A 17,720-nucleotide genomic window follows, 5' to 3' on the forward strand; every position below is an offset into this window, starting at 1 on the left:
TGCAAGACAAATCATAATTTGTTCATAAAATTGACAGAGAATGTTGAGAAGTATTATTCTAATATTTTGAACTAAATTGTATTTAGACATTAGTCTCACTTTTTGCTTCTTATGTCACTTTACCTCACTGGTACTGTTTTAAGATTTGTAATTGTCATGTCAACCTCTGTAAGGCAAGAAGAATAAAACTCTAGCTGTCCGCAAGGCAAGAATTTATCTGCAAATATATGTTTTATATTGCCAGTGATACTGTTCTTGCTGTGGAAAGAGAAATGTCACTGCTGCTTTTTGTTGACACTGCACTTTATGAGCAGATTGTTTGTGCTGAAGTGATGCAAAGGAGCCTGGCAAACAGAACTGAGGGTAAGTGACATGGATGTGCTCAGAACAGATCAGCTTGCCAAATACAACCAATTTTGTTGGCTTGGTTGAGCCAATACTGGACCAAACATTGAGGTCAAATGTTGAGCTGTGTAAAATCTAAAAAGTCACCGAAGATAATAATGTCAGGAATAGAAAATGATGCACTAGATTGCACTAAACATTGTGTACATGAAATGCCAAAGATCATTTTGACATAATAAAACAGAATGTTGTATTAGTTTTTAGAAGCTTAACTTGGGTTCTACTACAGATAAATCATTGCTGGATTGAAATACGTGATTAATTTCTGGAACCCTAAAAAAAATGCTTTTAGATGAACAAAAATTATACAAAATTACTGGAAAAGTTAGGAATTACTAATGAAGATTAATTGAAACTTTAGTATGTGATGGTATTAAAATTATGTTTGGCATAGAGGACACCAGCATTAACTGATGCTATCACAAAATAATGAAAACAAATGACTATGAAGACTCTGAAACAAGAGAGTAAAGGGTAAAGGAAAGCAAAATCAGCTGCCCAAATGTCATTGAAAAGAGAACTGAAATTTTGGGAGGGAACAGGGAACTTCAGTGATTATAAATGAATAGTACTCAAGAGTGCCGTTAACCTATGACAAGATTCAGATGGCAAGCTTCATTTGGTTTATTTGTAAACTCAGCTTAAATTTCCGGATCTCGCTACAGTTGCCAAGACACCTTTCCTAACTATTATGTACTACTGACTTTTCGAGTAATTAGTTTTTTGAAAAAAATGACATTTATGAGAAGTCTGACATTTGTAACGTAGCATGTTTGGTACGGTTAATCTTTAACTTCATATTTTTCCTGTATTAAATCAGACAGAAAGGAGGAGCTGTGCTTTTGGATGTCAGTAATGTTTCTTTTATCTCGCAACAACCCACAACATTGGTGAAAATCAAGTCAGTCGACCTTTGTGAATGTAAGTTACCTGTTTCTGACATTCTGTTAGAAATCGGTTTGTGAAGCTACTGCAAAAAATACTGATTAAGCTCATGAAGTAAGGGATGGGTCCAATTAAAGTAGGCCATATTGAACTTTTGGATCACTTGAAAAGATGACACAAATGTCACTTTTGTTCAGTTTAGAGCTTGCACTAATGGAATACACTTCTCTCCAATCCCAGCCAGAAGACTGGCTTTTGCTTCTATTATGGCTGTCAAATACTTTAAAGTTGAGGATTGGGATAAACGTGAGGTGAGAGTATGCAGGCCATTACTGTCAGACAAAGATGGTATCTGAAAAAGAGGGCCTGTCCTACCACAGTACTGGGATGTGACTAACAGAGGAACTGTGTCTAAAGAGGTTGAGATTCTTTGCAGAAGCAATTAGTGAAATGTCTCAATTCAGAGCAGATTACATGAGGATGCACCCTATAGTTAGAATTGATCTGTACATACCATAGTTGCAAAGGTCACAAAGGCAGTGAAATCTTGCATTGCCTTACCTGAAGTATCTTCAAGAGATCTGGCACAAATTAATCATTACATTCTATCCAATCATATTAAAGATGTGACTGCTACCATTAAGTGCCTAACAAACATTGGTGTAAGTTTATGTTGTCGCTAAGTTCAAGCTTTAGTTGGCTTTGATTTCACTCAAGTGGCAATTACCCATAGTGAATTCTATATCAGTCACAAATGTTACCAGTCATTAAATGGGTAGGTTCAGGAAACCTTGACATTGAATTTGAAGTATCTGTGTGGGCAGAGAACAAACCATTCAAACGTTAAGAGTCTGAGGCCCAGAAGATTTTTAGATCACAAGAAATAAGAACAGGACCAGGTTATTTGGCCCCTCAAGCCTGCTCTGCCATTCAATGGGATCATGACTGATCCAACATTTCTCCCATGCATTTTCCTCATTACTCTTGATTCCCCAAGAATCTATCTACCTCAACCTAAACACACAAGGGCTCTACCCCCACAGCTCTCTGTGGCACGGACTTCCAAAGGCTCACACCCTTTTGAATAATATTTAATTCCCATCTGAAACAAGCAGCATTGTTAATACATGGGCAAAGAAGCATTAGCAATGAGTGAGCTATTTTTCTTCTATTGTCACATTGATCTTCCTTACTAATAGCTGAATGTGCTGTAAGTAATATGAATTGGATTGCATTCGAAAATTAATCATTGAAGAAACTTGCTACACTCTTTTAAAATTGTTTTAAAATGTTCCTACACCTGATCTTCCACTCTCATATTCATATGCTCCTGATCAGTGGCATGTGTAAAAGGGATGGTTTCAGAGAAAGAAATGTGTTTAAACAGTGATTTGGAAAGCCATACATTTCCAAATGGAGATGTGCAGTCAGGCTTTCTAATATCAGGCATAGGGTGCTAGCCTGAATTCTACCGTCCTGTCTCAAAAATGTTCGCCTTTGGCCTTAGTACAAGATCCTCGAGTTAAAGTGTTAATCCTTGTAAAACATACACATATTATGGTGTAGCCAGGTGTAGCTAATTGTTACCCTCGTAACTGTTCAAACATAAGGCTTTTTAAAATTGAAGAACAAAAGCAGATTGATGTATCATCATTCTTAGACAGATAACCTTTAACAAGGCCTTGACAGAATTATTATCACACGTGTTGTCTCCTTCCAGTGATTTAGACACTGGAAAGAAAAATCGGAGAAGTGTGTTTTTTGTCAAACTAATTAAAACCTGGCATTATAGTTTCTGACACATGTCTGTGACTGCTGCCTTTGAAAATGATCCATACCACCTAGGTCATCATGCCACATGAAGTGGGAATACCTATGTGATATTTTAAGATATTTAATGACATTTAAGGCCAGGTTTCGCTCACTAAAGCAGAACTTTTAAGAAGGTTAAAGGACATTTTGCAGAGCTTTTGAAGATGATTAGGTGGTCAGACAGCTCAAGTAAGTCTACAAAATATGAGAAAGAGTTATGAATGTAAAGTTGGAAGATTTAAGAAAGGTAAAATTGTGTTTATAGATCAAAACAGGAATAGCAATGCACAGCTTTATGGCAACCCTTGTAGTTCATGAAGTCTGCACTATTGTAAGCAGAGCATACAATCTATGATGTTTGGGGATTCTTGCAATCTCTGCAAATTCTAGGATCTTTTCCACGGCTTATAGGTGCCCATGTAGAAAGTGAGGAAAGAATTTATAATAGTATAGTCTGCTATCGTGTAGCACAGACTTGTTGGTATTACTGGTAGCCAGATGCAATAAAGCCTGAACGGAACAGGATAATTCCTCACAAAACAAAGTAGCAGGTTACATAAGGCAAGCCGCTCACTGAAATAACTGGTTCAGAGTGACTGAGGGCACTATCTTCCACATTAGGCAGCTAATCTGTACAATGCTGGCAAAAATGCCGAGAGACACATGCTAACACTTAAGGAAGCCAACTGGATCGGATAATTTAGTAGATGTTGGTTACCAACAGCCCTGACTAAGGACCCCAGAATATCATAGGCTAAAAACTTGGAGTGCCAGTCAATACGAATTCAGCAGAACTACAGAGGAGGCAATGGTACAGCACTTCCCAGACTCCCAAGATGGAGGAGCAACCCAAGGACAAAGCTAAGTGTGAATCAAAGATCTTGTGAATGGGTGGGGGTTAATTACAGAAAGAGGGAAGACATGTGAACTGAAAGCAAGACTGTTTGGGGTATTGTGGAGAGGGGCTGAAACTGCCATTAGCTATTTTCCTGCCCCAGTGCAAGCTCTAAAGCACACAATTGAGTGCAAATTGAGGGACCGATCCCTGCCAACTGACTGGCAGACTTCACTAGCTCACCACGCAGGTAGAGTCCTGGGAGTTTCCAATGTGGAGCTAAGAAAGTCTGACCTAGGAGGGAACAGGCCTTCAACTGATCATTAATCAATTTCTCCAAGCTCCTAAATAGGACAGGTCACATTCACAGGAAGGTCACCAGCGGGCCTTCCACCAGGAACCCACATTGACAATGATGGGAAGCATTGGGCATCTACTCAGATAATAACACTTAATTTTGCAGGATTCATGTCTCTTTCCATACCTGATCTAGGCAGAGCATTTCATCCACAGAAATGTAACATCCTCACAGCAGACAACGGGGTGGCACGGTGGCTCAGTGATTAGCACTGCTGCCTCATAGTGCCAGGGACCCAAGTTCGATTCCAGCCTCGGGCGACTATCTGTGTGGAGTTTGCACATTCTCCCCGGGTGCTCCGGTTTCCTCCCACAATCCAAAGATGTGTAGGTCAGGTGAATTGGCCATGCTAAATTGCCCATAGTGTTAGGTGTAAATATTAGTCAGGGGTAAATATAGGGTAGGGGAATGGAGGCTGGGTGGTTTCTCTTTGGAGGGTTAGTGTGGACTTGTTGGGCCAAATGGCTTGTTTCCTCACTGTAGGCAATCAAATCTAATTTAATTGCTGCAGGTTAACTGACCCTCACACTTATCCAGAACTCTAAGTGTACTTTGCCAAGGAGTTAGCTTAATGAAAGAGGAGCTGGAAAATAAGTGCAATTTGAGAATGGGGTTTGTTGTAGCCATTCTAAGGAGGGAAGACAACATTACTTGCAGACTTGAAAAGATATAAGACATGTTAAACTGAAGACAATGCTTGTGCAAGAGATAAAGGGGAACAAGATGGTGGTTGGGGGTTGGGGGTTGGGGGTTTGGAGTTGGGGACAGGGGAGGGGGCAATGGACTGAGGTCTCTTGGGTGAAGAGGAAATCTAACCTATGGAGGAAGCACATGAATCCAGAGAAAAAGTGATGAAGCAGCTCAGCACCAAGCCCATCAAATCAAGTGCCATACTACATGACCAGATGCAAGAAGAATCCCCGTCTTTGGTATTCCAGTGGGGCAGACGTGTAAACTACAATTATAAATACAAAGCCACTCAACCACCTGAAACAATCCCAAACCTGAGAGAAAGTGAGGACTGCAGATGCTGGAGAGTCAGAGTTGAAAAATGTGGACCTGGAAAAATACAGTAGGTCAGGCAGCATCTGAGGACCCGTAAAATCAACGCTTCAGGCCTAGTGGGCTTATGGCTGAGACGTCAACTCTCCTGCTCCTCGGATGTTGCCTGATCTGCTGTGCATTTTCAGCACCATAGTTTTCAACTCCCATAATCTCAAACCTGTCCAGTATTTTTGATACAGGCCAAATTGCACCAGATTGCACAGTTCTCTCACCACCTATACCAAAGCCGACAGATACAGAACTCCTGGGACAAATCCAAATAAGTGCACTGCTGTGAGTGTTAGTGGTTGTTAGTTGGACACATTGTACCTGTGCTGAGATGTAAGCTGTATGTCATCCTGTTTCTTCCTATATTATCCACAGTATCATTTCTGTTGTTAGTATGCCCAAAGTTGATGCAAAATATAACAATAGCAAAACTTGCAGCCCAGAGGCCTGCCTTCAGATAATTGCTTTTTCTGAAGAAGAGGAGAGAAGGTACAAAGATATGGTAGCACAAGTATATAAGAACCTGGAAGAGATAATATTAGTAAATGTCTTACAACACTCACAATGATGATGTCATGTGGATTTGGAGGGGTAATAGCTTAGGATACTGAAGGAATAAGATCTCTCATTCAAGTCCTCTTCTTTGTCTTTATCATATCAATGTAACTTGTACTTAATCACTAACCTACAGCAAACTATACGTTATTTAAAGCAAAACCTCTCCCCAGTAGACCAGAAAGTTATTTTCCTCTGCCACACCAGACCCTATAACTCACCCATCTAAGAGACAGTAATCATACCGCATGGTGAACAATAATGCAGACAGCTTCATGTATTACCAATTTCTGTGCTGAAGATTCCATTTAGTTGCTTCAAGCTGACAACAGTGACAGTATGAAGATTTCAGGAACAGCTTTAAGAATCCTCCTCACACAGACTGTAGCAGGAAAAGAAGGTGAACACGCAAGGATCCTATAGAAGAGACTCTCGTGGAAAAATTCAATTAGGCACAATCTACAGTCAGCTTCAGACCTGGTAAGAGATACGCAGCAGCAGGAGAGTTGGGAGCTCTCTGGAGCTGGAGTATTAGCCATTTTAAGGCAGTTAAATATTGCATCGAATGCTGGTAATCTGAGCGAGCAGATTTGAGTTAGGCTTCAGCCGGTGGCTGAACAGATTACAGAGGCTCCATGAGCAAAATTGCATTCCCTAATGGGCAAGAGAAAACTTTTTGAAATGATGCACAATAACAGCTGTATAGCTAGAAATAAAGGAAAATGCTCACATTTCAATTCAAGCATCACCATCTTAGTGAGTGGGCATCATGAAGCACAACTACCGTAAAGAAAATCAAGGGCCACAGAAGGCTTTTCCAATCAAAGTTAGAAACCCAAAGACTGTCAAAGCCAGAATTAAAGTGATAAAGCGACAGATACAAAGTCTAGGCAGACAAGGTCTAACCGAAGAAGAAAGTGAAGAGACAATAATTAAAGCTGCAGAAAATGCGGGAAATACATTGTTAACATCATGGTAAAGGCAGGAGGCATTTATTTAAGCTGCAGGTAGCACAAATCTTTCAGAAAACAAAGTGAAATGAATGGACATTATTATCAGAACCCAGATGGCAAGAATCAACTACAAAAAGCCATCGTTAAAATGGGCATTGTCATTAAAGCTACAGGCAATGGAATTCATTCAGTAAAACTGTCAAGGAAAAGGAAATGATTTATTTGGGCTGCCAATAGTGGGAAAACAGATCTATATTTAAGCCTTGTCTGAAAGGAACTGGTAAAGTTTGAATTATTTGTTCATCCTCTGGATTGAAAAGTGTTTTAACACATGCATTCTTTCAACTTAAGGCAACAGTTTAATGTGTGCTGTGGTTTACTTGTGTGCTGCTTACTAGATATTTAGAGAAACAGCCAAGCAAATCTTTCAAGGAGACAAGAGTCATAGTTTGTTGCCCTGATTAATGGAAACAATTGGCAATGAAAGGATTAGCCTGCATCTGTGTTAATCATTGCCTAGTAACCCTTTTCTGTTTAGAATTCTGGTTTACAGACCCAAGAGTCCATTGTTTTATCCAAGAAAGCATCCATCCTCTGTTTTAGCACTGTACTGTCCTCCAAACAATAGTTAGGCGAGAGTGAATGTAGTGCAATGTTTTTTGGGTGACATAGCTGTCTTTGTTGAACATTTGGCAGTGTTTCAATGTAATGTAAGTCTGAGGTTTGCCAAAGTACTTGACAGTGAGTTGAGACTATGAATATAAGTTGTGTTTCAAGACTTATGAAGACAGTTAGTGGGTGAGTGATAGGAGTTCAATATATTTGCAGTATGTACAGTTAATGGTGTAATCAGTGGAATAATATGTTCAAAAATACAGTCAATGGATTTGATCTTTCAGGTAAAGTCTTCGAACCTCCTTTGGCCCAGCATCCAGAAACTTGGGGCTTACATCCTAGTCAAGATCAGAGTGGTGCTGGAAAAGCACAGCAGGTCAGGGAGCATCCAAGGAGCAGGAACATTGATGTTCCAGGCAAAAGCCCATTCCTCTTTTGCCTGGAACATCAATGTTCCTGCTCCTCGGATGCTGCCTGACCTGTTGTGCTTTTCCATCACTACTCTGATTTTGACTCTAATCTCCAGCATCTGCAGTACCCACTTTCGCTTACATTCTAGCACTGTCTACAATAGCTGTCATTCCCCATTGTATTTATGGTGTTCGTCTGCAATACCTAAATCCACTGGGTATTGAACCTCTCTCTTTCTGTTAGCTTCCTGTACCAAGAACTCCCAGGCTGTGCTGGGGAATCTTGAAATCCAATCTCTGCTATATTATTGTATTTCTGTGTCTTTCTCAGGTCAAACTCAATTTACAATGAATTCCAGAACTTACTCCTGTCATATTCTAGGTTCAGTTGCCCACCATTACAACATAGTGACATCACTGAGCATTTTTCCAATTATAATGACTCCAGCCAATGGCATCTCCCTTCTAAGAAGTACAGGTTTGCTTCATGTAGCTTAAGCTAACTTGAATTCACATTGACCTCTCAATATCTTGCACCCACAATTCATACATACAAACACTCAACCACAGGCATACTGCAATCAGTAAATGAGCATGCAGCACAATGTTTGTGTACTGCGACATTGGAACGTATGGGTGTGAGTTAATTATGCTTGGCAATCTCTGCACCTGTTTGCAGCTCTTATCCATTTTTTTTTTCCCATCATGCCTTCAGAAACAACGAGACTGGGCAGAAAATTGGGAAGAAAGAAAGAGACTTATTTGCTGTTCATTAAGGGCTCAAACTGATGATCACAGCTCCATTATGGCATCACAGAGCTCCTTAGTGGAAACTAAAGCTTTGCAAAGTCCAGATTTTCATATATTGTTCATTTTATATGAATAATTCTTTCATGAGAAAGCTCTAATAGCTGACATGCATATAACCCCAGGGTTACTGTCTACAAGATGATAGAATGCTTTTGTCAGTATAATTGAATGAAACTAAATTTATTAGCTCCTTTGAATAATTTTTTAAAATCTTCCATGGAATTAATTTCTTTAAAAAATAAAATTGCATAATAGTGCTTTGGCTCTAGTAAAGCTGAACAGGCAGCTAATGTCACTCCATTAGGTTCTCATAATACCATGGTTTAACATGACATATGAATGGTGTGTGTGAGTAGCATATATATATTTTTTGAGATGTTTATCCAATTATATTGCCTATCAGTGTAGGTGCTCCCATAGATTAAGAAGAACGAATGTACCCAGCAGGCAATAAACTGAAGTCATTCATTCTTTGTACAGTTAAGTGGGTTTGGCTAAGCAAACTTCCACTTGTGATACTTAATGTCACCTTTCAATTGATTGTTTGACAGATCATTTAGAGAAGTGTGATACAAGGACTTCACTGTGTATCCAATATCTTTATGTCCTTTCTTTTCTCATGAAACCAACTCAAGGGTAAATTTATTGTTTATAACCACACTGTACATGGAATAGGAGTTAATTGTTTTTCTTTTTTTATGCATTCACAAGTATTCAACGTTTCTGTCTGTGTAGTTGCTAGGAGCTTTAGGGAGTGTGTTCATACAGAAATAGAGCTACCTGAAAAGCCAGAATAAGATTGTAATCTAAACAGATGAGCAGGCATAAAACAGGAAGTTGCAGGAAATACCCATCTGGGCTGGCAGTGTCTGTGGAGCGAGAAACAAAATTAATGCTTTGAGCTCAGTATAGCACCTCTTCAGAAAACCTCTGGAATCTTCTGATCAGATTCAAAGATGATTCAAAACATTAACACTGTTTTTCTCTGTACAGGCGCTGTCAGGCATGTTGAGTAGTGGCAGCTCTCTCTGATTCCAGTTCAAATTTCAAACATCCACCGTATTTTCTTTTATTTTAGTTGAGTAGATCCTTGAGTGTTTTGAGGTGGGATTTTCCATTCTGGGAGAGGCTGCGCTCGGACGCAGGAAGGACACGTAATTAGCAGAGTGGTGATGAAGCCAATTCCTGCTGCGTCGGGTTGGCTGGCAGCTCTTGCTGAATGAGATATTCACTACCAGGCTCCTAATTCTAGGGGAAAGCCTGTCAGTTGCCTGACCTCTGCCTGGCTGCTGTCTGCTATGGAGGGATTACCATGGAAGAGGACCCATGAATTTCTGTCAGCCTCTTCAGCTGCCTCCTGAGACTCCTGCTGCTTTAACAAAACTCTGCCCACAATTGCTTACAGTCATATTGAGTTGAGAGTGTGGTGCTGGAAAAGCGCAGCCGGTCAGGCAACATCCAAGGAGCAAGAGAATCGAAGTTTCGGGCATGAGCCTTTCATCAGGAAAGGCCTTGAATTCCTGATGAAGGGCTCATGCCCAAAACATCAATTCTCCTGCTCCTCAGATGCTGCCTGACCTGCTGTGCTATTCCAGCACCATCCTTTCGACTCTGATCTCCAGCATCTGCAGTCCTCAGTTTCTGACAGTCATATTGAGCCAATTCAGCTGTGAAATGCATCATTTCTGTTAAAAATGGAAGGAATGCATAAAACATATCAATCAAAATCAAGAAATAAATATACACAGACACTTATGAGAATAGAAAAGTGGGTCTTTCACTATCCAGTCCATCCTCTCAGTGAGTTGTTTAATTGTCCAATTGTCCAATTATTCATAAATGGATGTGGCAGGACTGCAAAGCTTAGATCTGATCCATTGTTGTGGAATCGGTTAGTTCTGTCTATCCCTCACGGATTATGCTTTTTGGCACACATATTGTCCGGTGTTGTAGCTTCACCAGCTTGAAACCTCCTTTTTAGTTTTGCTTGGTGCTGCTGCTGCTGCACTTTTCACTGAGCCACGGTTGATCCCTTGGCTTAATGGTAATGGTAGAGTGAGGGGAAAGCCAGGCCACAAGGTTGCAGATTGTGTTGGAGTATGATTCTGCTGCTGATGGTCCACAGTACTACATAGATGCCCAGTCTTGAGTTGCTCGATCTGTTTGAGGTCTATTTCATTCAGCACAGTGATAGTGCCACACAGCACAAGGACTGTCTCCACAAGGATTGTGCAGAGGTCACTCATGTCATGGTCAGATGCAGCTGAGGCAGGCAGATCAGTGAGTATGAGGTCAACTGTGTTTTTCTCTCTTGGTGGTTCCCTCACCACCTGCTACAGACGCAGTATAGCAACTATATCCTTTAGGACTCAACCAGCTTGATCTGTTACGGTGCTGCAGATTCACTCTTGGTGATAAGCATTGAAGTCTCTCACACAGAGTACATTCTGTGCCCTCGTCACCATCAGTGCTTCCTTCATATGGTGTTCAACATGAAAGAGTATTGATTCATCTATTGAAGAAGGAGCGGTACATGGTAATCAGTAGATTAGAGCATATTTGACCTCCTGCTATGACACTTCATGGTCTGGATCCAAAGTTGAGGACTCCCAGATAACTCCCCTCCCTAACTGTACACTAATGTGTGGCTAACTGCTGGATCTATCCTGTGATGGGATGGTGTGTCTGGGACATTGACTGAAAGGTTTGTGAGTTTGACTATTTCAGTGTTGCTTATGTAATTTGTGAAACAATTCTTCCAATTTTGACACTAGCCCCTAAATGTTAGTAAGGAGGACTGTTACGACACGGCGCTGAACCCCTCTGCTAATTAAACCAAACACCCAGAAAAGCCCACCTCTCCTCGTAATCTGTTAAAATATGAGAATTCCCAAATTCCACTATTTAAAGAAAAAAATATCAATTTATTCTTTAACACTAAAAGTGAACATTAAACAACAACCATTTAGAACTCTAAGCCTCATTTCTCCTGACTGCTTGTTATCTACTCCAGCTCTATAGCTATCTATTGTTGCAATAACCACCCATATTAAAATTTTTCATCAACTTAAGTTTCTAAACCAGACAACAGGGGACTCGGCAAGATGGTGGTGATTCTGTAGCACTGACGTGGATGGCTCTGCCTAATAGCCAAGGCATATTGGTGTTTTTTGTCATCCCTGGCCAACTTATGTGGAGGAAGTATTAGTTTAAAACCTTACAGAACACATATTTGTTAATATTTGGGAATGGGAAGGATGCCAAAAGGAAAAGGAGCAAGTGAACAGCAGCAGGGAGGACACACCCCTGCAGCACCAGGCATACCAGAGGCCACAGCAGCAGCGTCTCCCAAATGCCCGGGCGACCTGACAGACTCACAGGAATTGACGGCAGTGATAGCGAGACTTATCTCAAAGATTGGGCTGCTATTGAGGAGATCCATGCCCAGGTCCAACCCATTGCATCCATGTTGCAGAAGCATCAATGGCAGGTCTAGGGCCTCAGGGAGCAGATGGAGGAGGTGGAGGGTTGAACCAAGGCCTCTGAAGCGGTGATCAAGTCCTCATCCGGTCGGATCCAGGTACTGGAGTGGGAGGTGCAGACCTTACAAGAGCTGGTCTACGACCTCAAAAATCGAGGTCGGAGGACAAATCTTCAGGTTGTCGGGCTCCCAGAGGGTGAGGAAAGTGGGTAGCCAGTCAACTTCTCTGAAAACTGACTGCCACAATTCCTAGGCCTTCAACTCGAGCCCAGATTGAAAGGGCCAATTGGATTCCAGTACACAGGTCTGGGCCGGTACAGCACCCCCGCTTAGTTCTAGTGTACTTCCTCACATACAGTGACAAGCAAAAGGTGATAGAAGCCTCCAGATCACTAGGAAAAGACCCACAAGCACTGCTGCACAAGGGGTAAAAATCGTGTTTTTTCCGGGATTTCTCTGCAGTTGTAATTCGAAAGAGGAAGTCCTTCGATGAAGTTAAAAAGAGGCCGCGGAACCTGGGTATCCAGTACTCCATGAGGTACCCCGCAGTGCTCCGTTTCAGCCACGAGGACTCAGTTTATACGTTTGACTCAGCAGATAAAGCTTAGAACTTCATAGACACTTTAAAATAGACTGACTGGTCTGAAGAATGTTCATCTTTTTTTACTTCTTACCCTGTGTTTTCCCTATTCCCCCCCCTTTATTTTTTCCTTCTCTTTCCCTAATAATTTTAAAAAATCTTGGAATATGTTGTTCTTATTGTATTTTTATAACTGAATTTTATCATGGGAAATTTGTGGGTGAGCTCTGTTGCCTCCCTTTTTTTGGTTCTCTTTCTTTATTAGTCACAAGTAGGGGTGACTTGGAGCTGGGGATGGGTGGAGTGCCTATCCTGACTTTGTCTTTATTTGTTGACTAAGGATCATCTCTGTGTTTAGTATTTTTTGCCTAAGGCTGGGGCACAGTCCAGACTTCCTTGGAGGGAAGTGAGGGGGGAGGTGTGGGCGCAAGTTTTGCATTTCTTGCGGTTGCAGGGGAAGGTGCCGGGAGTGGAGGTTGGGTTGGTAGGGGGTGTGGACCTGACGAGGGAGTCGCGGAGGGTGTGGGCTTTCCACTCTGCCAAGAACCTGGACCTCCCAGGGGTAACCTTGGAACAGTTCTCTCTCCTTAATGCCCCTTTGACAATTCAGGAAATGCAGGAAGCAGCTAGGCAACTTCAGAATGGGAAAGCGCCTGGCCCTGATGGTCTCCCAGGTAAGTTTTATAAGGAGTTTTGGGGGATTCTGTCAGGGCCGATGTTGGAGATGTACAATCACTCCTATATGCATGAATGCTTACCACCATCCTTGAGAGAAGCTAATATTTCCCTCATTCTTAAGAAGTGGAAGGTTCCTGAGAATTGTGCTTCATACAGGGCCATCTCTCTATTAAATTCAGATTTCCAGATACTGTCTAAGATCTTGGTGCTGAGACTGGAGAAGGTGTTGCCCCATATTGTCAAAGAGGACCAGACAGGTTTTATAAGGGACCGTAGGTCTTCTTATAATATTAGAAGGTTGCTGAATATGGTCCAAGTATGTCAGCAATGATCGATTCAGGGGTTAGTGATTTCCGTAGATGCAGACAGAAAAAGCATTTGACCGGGTGGAATGGCCATATCACTTTTATGTCTTGGGTTGGGTGGGATCTTTGCTCAGTGGTGGAGGTTTTATATCGCCATCCTCTGGCTGTGGTCATCGCCAATGGGGTGAAGTCTGAGAACTTTAGGATTAGTAAGGTTGGTCATCAAGGCTGTCCCCTTTCACCGTTGTTATTTACATTGGTGATAGAGCCACTCGCAAAGCTCAGAATGTCCACATAACTGCTCTGGAAGTGAGATTGAGGGTACTCAAGATTACACTGTATGCGAATGATGTCCTTCTGTTTTTAATCAAACCCGATGACCCCCCTACCCTATCTGATACAATGTATTCATTTGGGGCTACTTCAGGATGTAAGATCAACTTTGGAGGTTATGCCTTTGGGGAACTTCAAGGAAGTATCAGAGGCTGAAGGTGGCCCTAGGTTCCCTTTTAAATGGTCGTGGGTGGGGTTCTAATACCTAGACATTTTTATTAACCCCATGTTTTGTCAGTTACTTCAGACTAACTTTGCTCACTTGCTCGACAATATTAGGCAGGATCTCCAGAGATGGGAGAATCTTCCAATTTCATGGTTGGGCCAAATAGCCCTCATTAAGATGAATGTCCTTCCCCGTTTGCTTTATCCCATGCGTATGCTCCCTACACTGTTTCCCAGGTCAACGCTGCGGAAGCTTATGGATTGATTTAGTTCCTTTGTCTGGCATCGTGGGCGGCCCGTCATCAAACTTACTAAATTGCAGTTGTGTCAAGGATGGGGAGGAGTTGATTTCCCAGACATCAGGAGGTATCAATTGAGTTCCCTGCTGTCCTTTGTATGCGATTAGGCAGGTAACGATCCGGGCTCAATATGGCTGGATAGCGAGGCTTCCCAGGCAAAGTGCCCTCTTATTAACCTGTTGTTCATGAATCAGGTGAAAACAGTTATGGACCACTGCCGAATTAGTACAGTCAAGGCATGGTGTGCCAGGGTTCCGACCAGGGATAATGAACTCAGGCAGCAAGAGGAGTTTCCAGTTCAGGAGACTTATTTGAGGGGGAGGTTATGATGTCTTTTGAGCAATTGAGCCACAAATACAAGCTGCCTAGCAAAGATCTTTTCCATTTTTTTCAGGTTAAGGATTTCATCCAGAAGAAGACTATATTTCTCACTAAGCTCTATAAGTCCGAAAAAGAAAGGTAGTTGCTATGTTCCACCCTTTTGGTTAGTGCCCTCTATCGCCTGCTGAATGGCAGGGACAGGCTGGAAAAATAACTGGTTACATGAGGTCTGGGAACAAGAGCTAAGTGTGGAGATCTCTTCTGAAATGTGGGAGGACATATGGGAGAACATGCGAAAGATCTCAATCTGTAATAGGATATGCGTTATGCAGTTAAAATTTCTGCACAGGGTTCATGTTTTAAAAAGGGGCATCTTCAATGTGCCCCAAATGTAAAATAAGTGTAGGTACTCTTACCCATTGCTTCTGGACATGCCACAGGCTCCATATTTATTGGAACGCTGTGGCGGGAGAGATAGCGGGGATATTAAGGAGAGAAGTTAAAGTAGACCCAATATCTCTACTCCAAGGCTTTTGAATTTATCTTTTGATGGGCATGAAAAGAAACTATTTAATATTCTTACTTACTGTACATTGAAGAATATCCTGATGAATTAGGTGTCTGAGAACCCACTGGGTTGCTGGGACAGCAGAAATTAATTATGGAGCACATTCCTGTGAATATTTTTCACAAACATGGTGCACCACACAACAGACCTTTTTTATAAGATATGACAACCCTTTTGAGTTATTTGGATACAGATTTGTCTGCTATCTTAACTCAGGCATTTGTTTAACCAGGATGGTTAGGTTTGCTGAGCCCTGGGCCCTGGAGGGGGTCTCCTGAGTTAATATAGGTATATATACAACATTCCCATTCTTTTGATTGGGAGCTTTGTGCTGAGCATTGCTATTCAGTGTTTTTGAGTGATCTTTTGTTCTTTTTGGTTTTATTAGTCACTTATTTATTGGCGTTGTTTTGCACAGTGTTAGGTTTTGTTTTGTATTATAGGGTAGGTTAGTAGTTAGTAGACAGTAGTATTGTAATTTGTGTTTTTCTTTATTATACTGGTATTTGTTATTTGTTATATTTTCAATAACTTTATATTTTTGTAAGGTCAATTTTTTTTCTTGCTAATAAACATATTTAGAAAAATAAACCAGACAGCAGCAGTTGCCTCTGGTGTCCTCCTTCCTCAGGCTGTAAATCTCCCTGGGTCATCTTCAGTCTTGTGCTGCAAAGATGTTTCATATGAAAAAGGTACATTTGATAGACAGTGTTTTGCTTGCAGTTACTCTGGTGATAGCTGTTGGTTGCTTTTGCTAACTAACTCTCTTTATACCCCAAACATTGGATCATCTCATTGGTTTGATGTTGGCAAAACAGTAAAATGCAAATTCAATTGGGTTTTAGTATCTTGGAGCATAATTTAAACTGTTGGTTAAATTCGAACTGTTGTGAAAACATAGCAACCAAAACTCAGGTACTTGTTTCACAGCCAAATGTCACATATTTTCAATTTTCCAGTACACTCTGAGACTGCTAGTCAGTCTCATGACAAGCGCCTGCAAGCTCTCAGATCAAAACCGCTTTCACTCTCTTAAAGGTAGAGTACATGCCTTCAACTTCATAACAGGAGTTTGTAGGTTTGCCAGAACTGAGTTTACTGTTATCATTTCTAATGTTTAGGTTGAAACCAGGTGCTCTTCCCAGTTTCATTCCATTATCTGAGACATTTTACTGTTTGATATGTTTGCTCGGCCATTTCAGAAGGCACGTAAGACTCAGTCATATTCTTGTAAGTCTGAAATATTAGCTTAGACCAAATCATGTGAGGGCTGTGTACCAAGGTATAGTGAGCAAGATGGGTTTTAATGAGAATTGACAATAATGTCATGGTGATCATTTGATTGTTTATTTTCTCATTCAGATTTCATCATCTGTCATGTGGGGTTTCAACCTGTGCCCCAGAACATTATCTGGATCTCTGGATGACTAGTCCCTTGATAGTATCACTACACCATCACTTCTCCTGAATCTTCTACCATCAACATCCTTGAAATTATTATTATTCAGAAACTTAATAGATCAGCCTTATAAATATCGAAGCTATCAGTGCAGGTCAGAGGCTAGGAGTTCTGTGATGAGCTCTCTTCCTCACTTCTGAAAAATGAGCTCTCTTCCTCACTTTGTCCAGCATCTACAAGGCATGAGACTGGAGTGTGATGGAATATTGAACACTTGACTGGATAAGTGCAGCTCCAATAGCATTCAAGAAGATCAACAGCATCTAGGATATAGCAGCTTAATAGAACAGTACCCCATAAGAAGCACATAATGAATTGCATCCTTCAACACCGGTGCAGCTTTCATGCCTGCAAGAAACAAGAGCAACAGAAGCATATGAATATTACAATCTGCAAGTTTCTCCTCCAAATCACAAATGATCCTGAGTTAAAGCGATATCACTTTTCTGTCCCATCCTTTATTCACCTCTGTGTGTGGCCAAACTACAGAGCTTTGATCTGATCTATTGGATGGGGATCACTTAGCTCTGTTCTTAGCCTACTGTTTGTGCTATTTAGCCTGTTAGTGAGCCAATCAAGAAAATTGCATGAGACAATCAAGATAGCTCCAGGAGACCATGTTTACCAAAGATCTATAACCAGATGAACTTATCTTAAACTGTGCAACTGAAATAAGTAACCTGCTTAAGCCCTGCATTATTAAGAAGGGAACTTTAAAAAAGGCAAACTATAATTCTTCTTATCATTTTCAGTATCTATTTTTAGAATTCAAAATCTCCCCATGAGGACCAAACCTGGAGACCTCACAAGTCAAGTGGGATGGTGTTTATATGATCAAAG

Source organism: Chiloscyllium plagiosum, unplaced genomic scaffold, assembly GCF_037043375.1.
Source record: "Chiloscyllium plagiosum isolate Xiang-an unplaced genomic scaffold, Cpla_swu_hap1 HiC_scaffold_22, whole genome shotgun sequence".
Lineage (NCBI taxonomy): Eukaryota > Metazoa > Chordata > Chondrichthyes > Orectolobiformes > Hemiscylliidae > Chiloscyllium > Chiloscyllium plagiosum.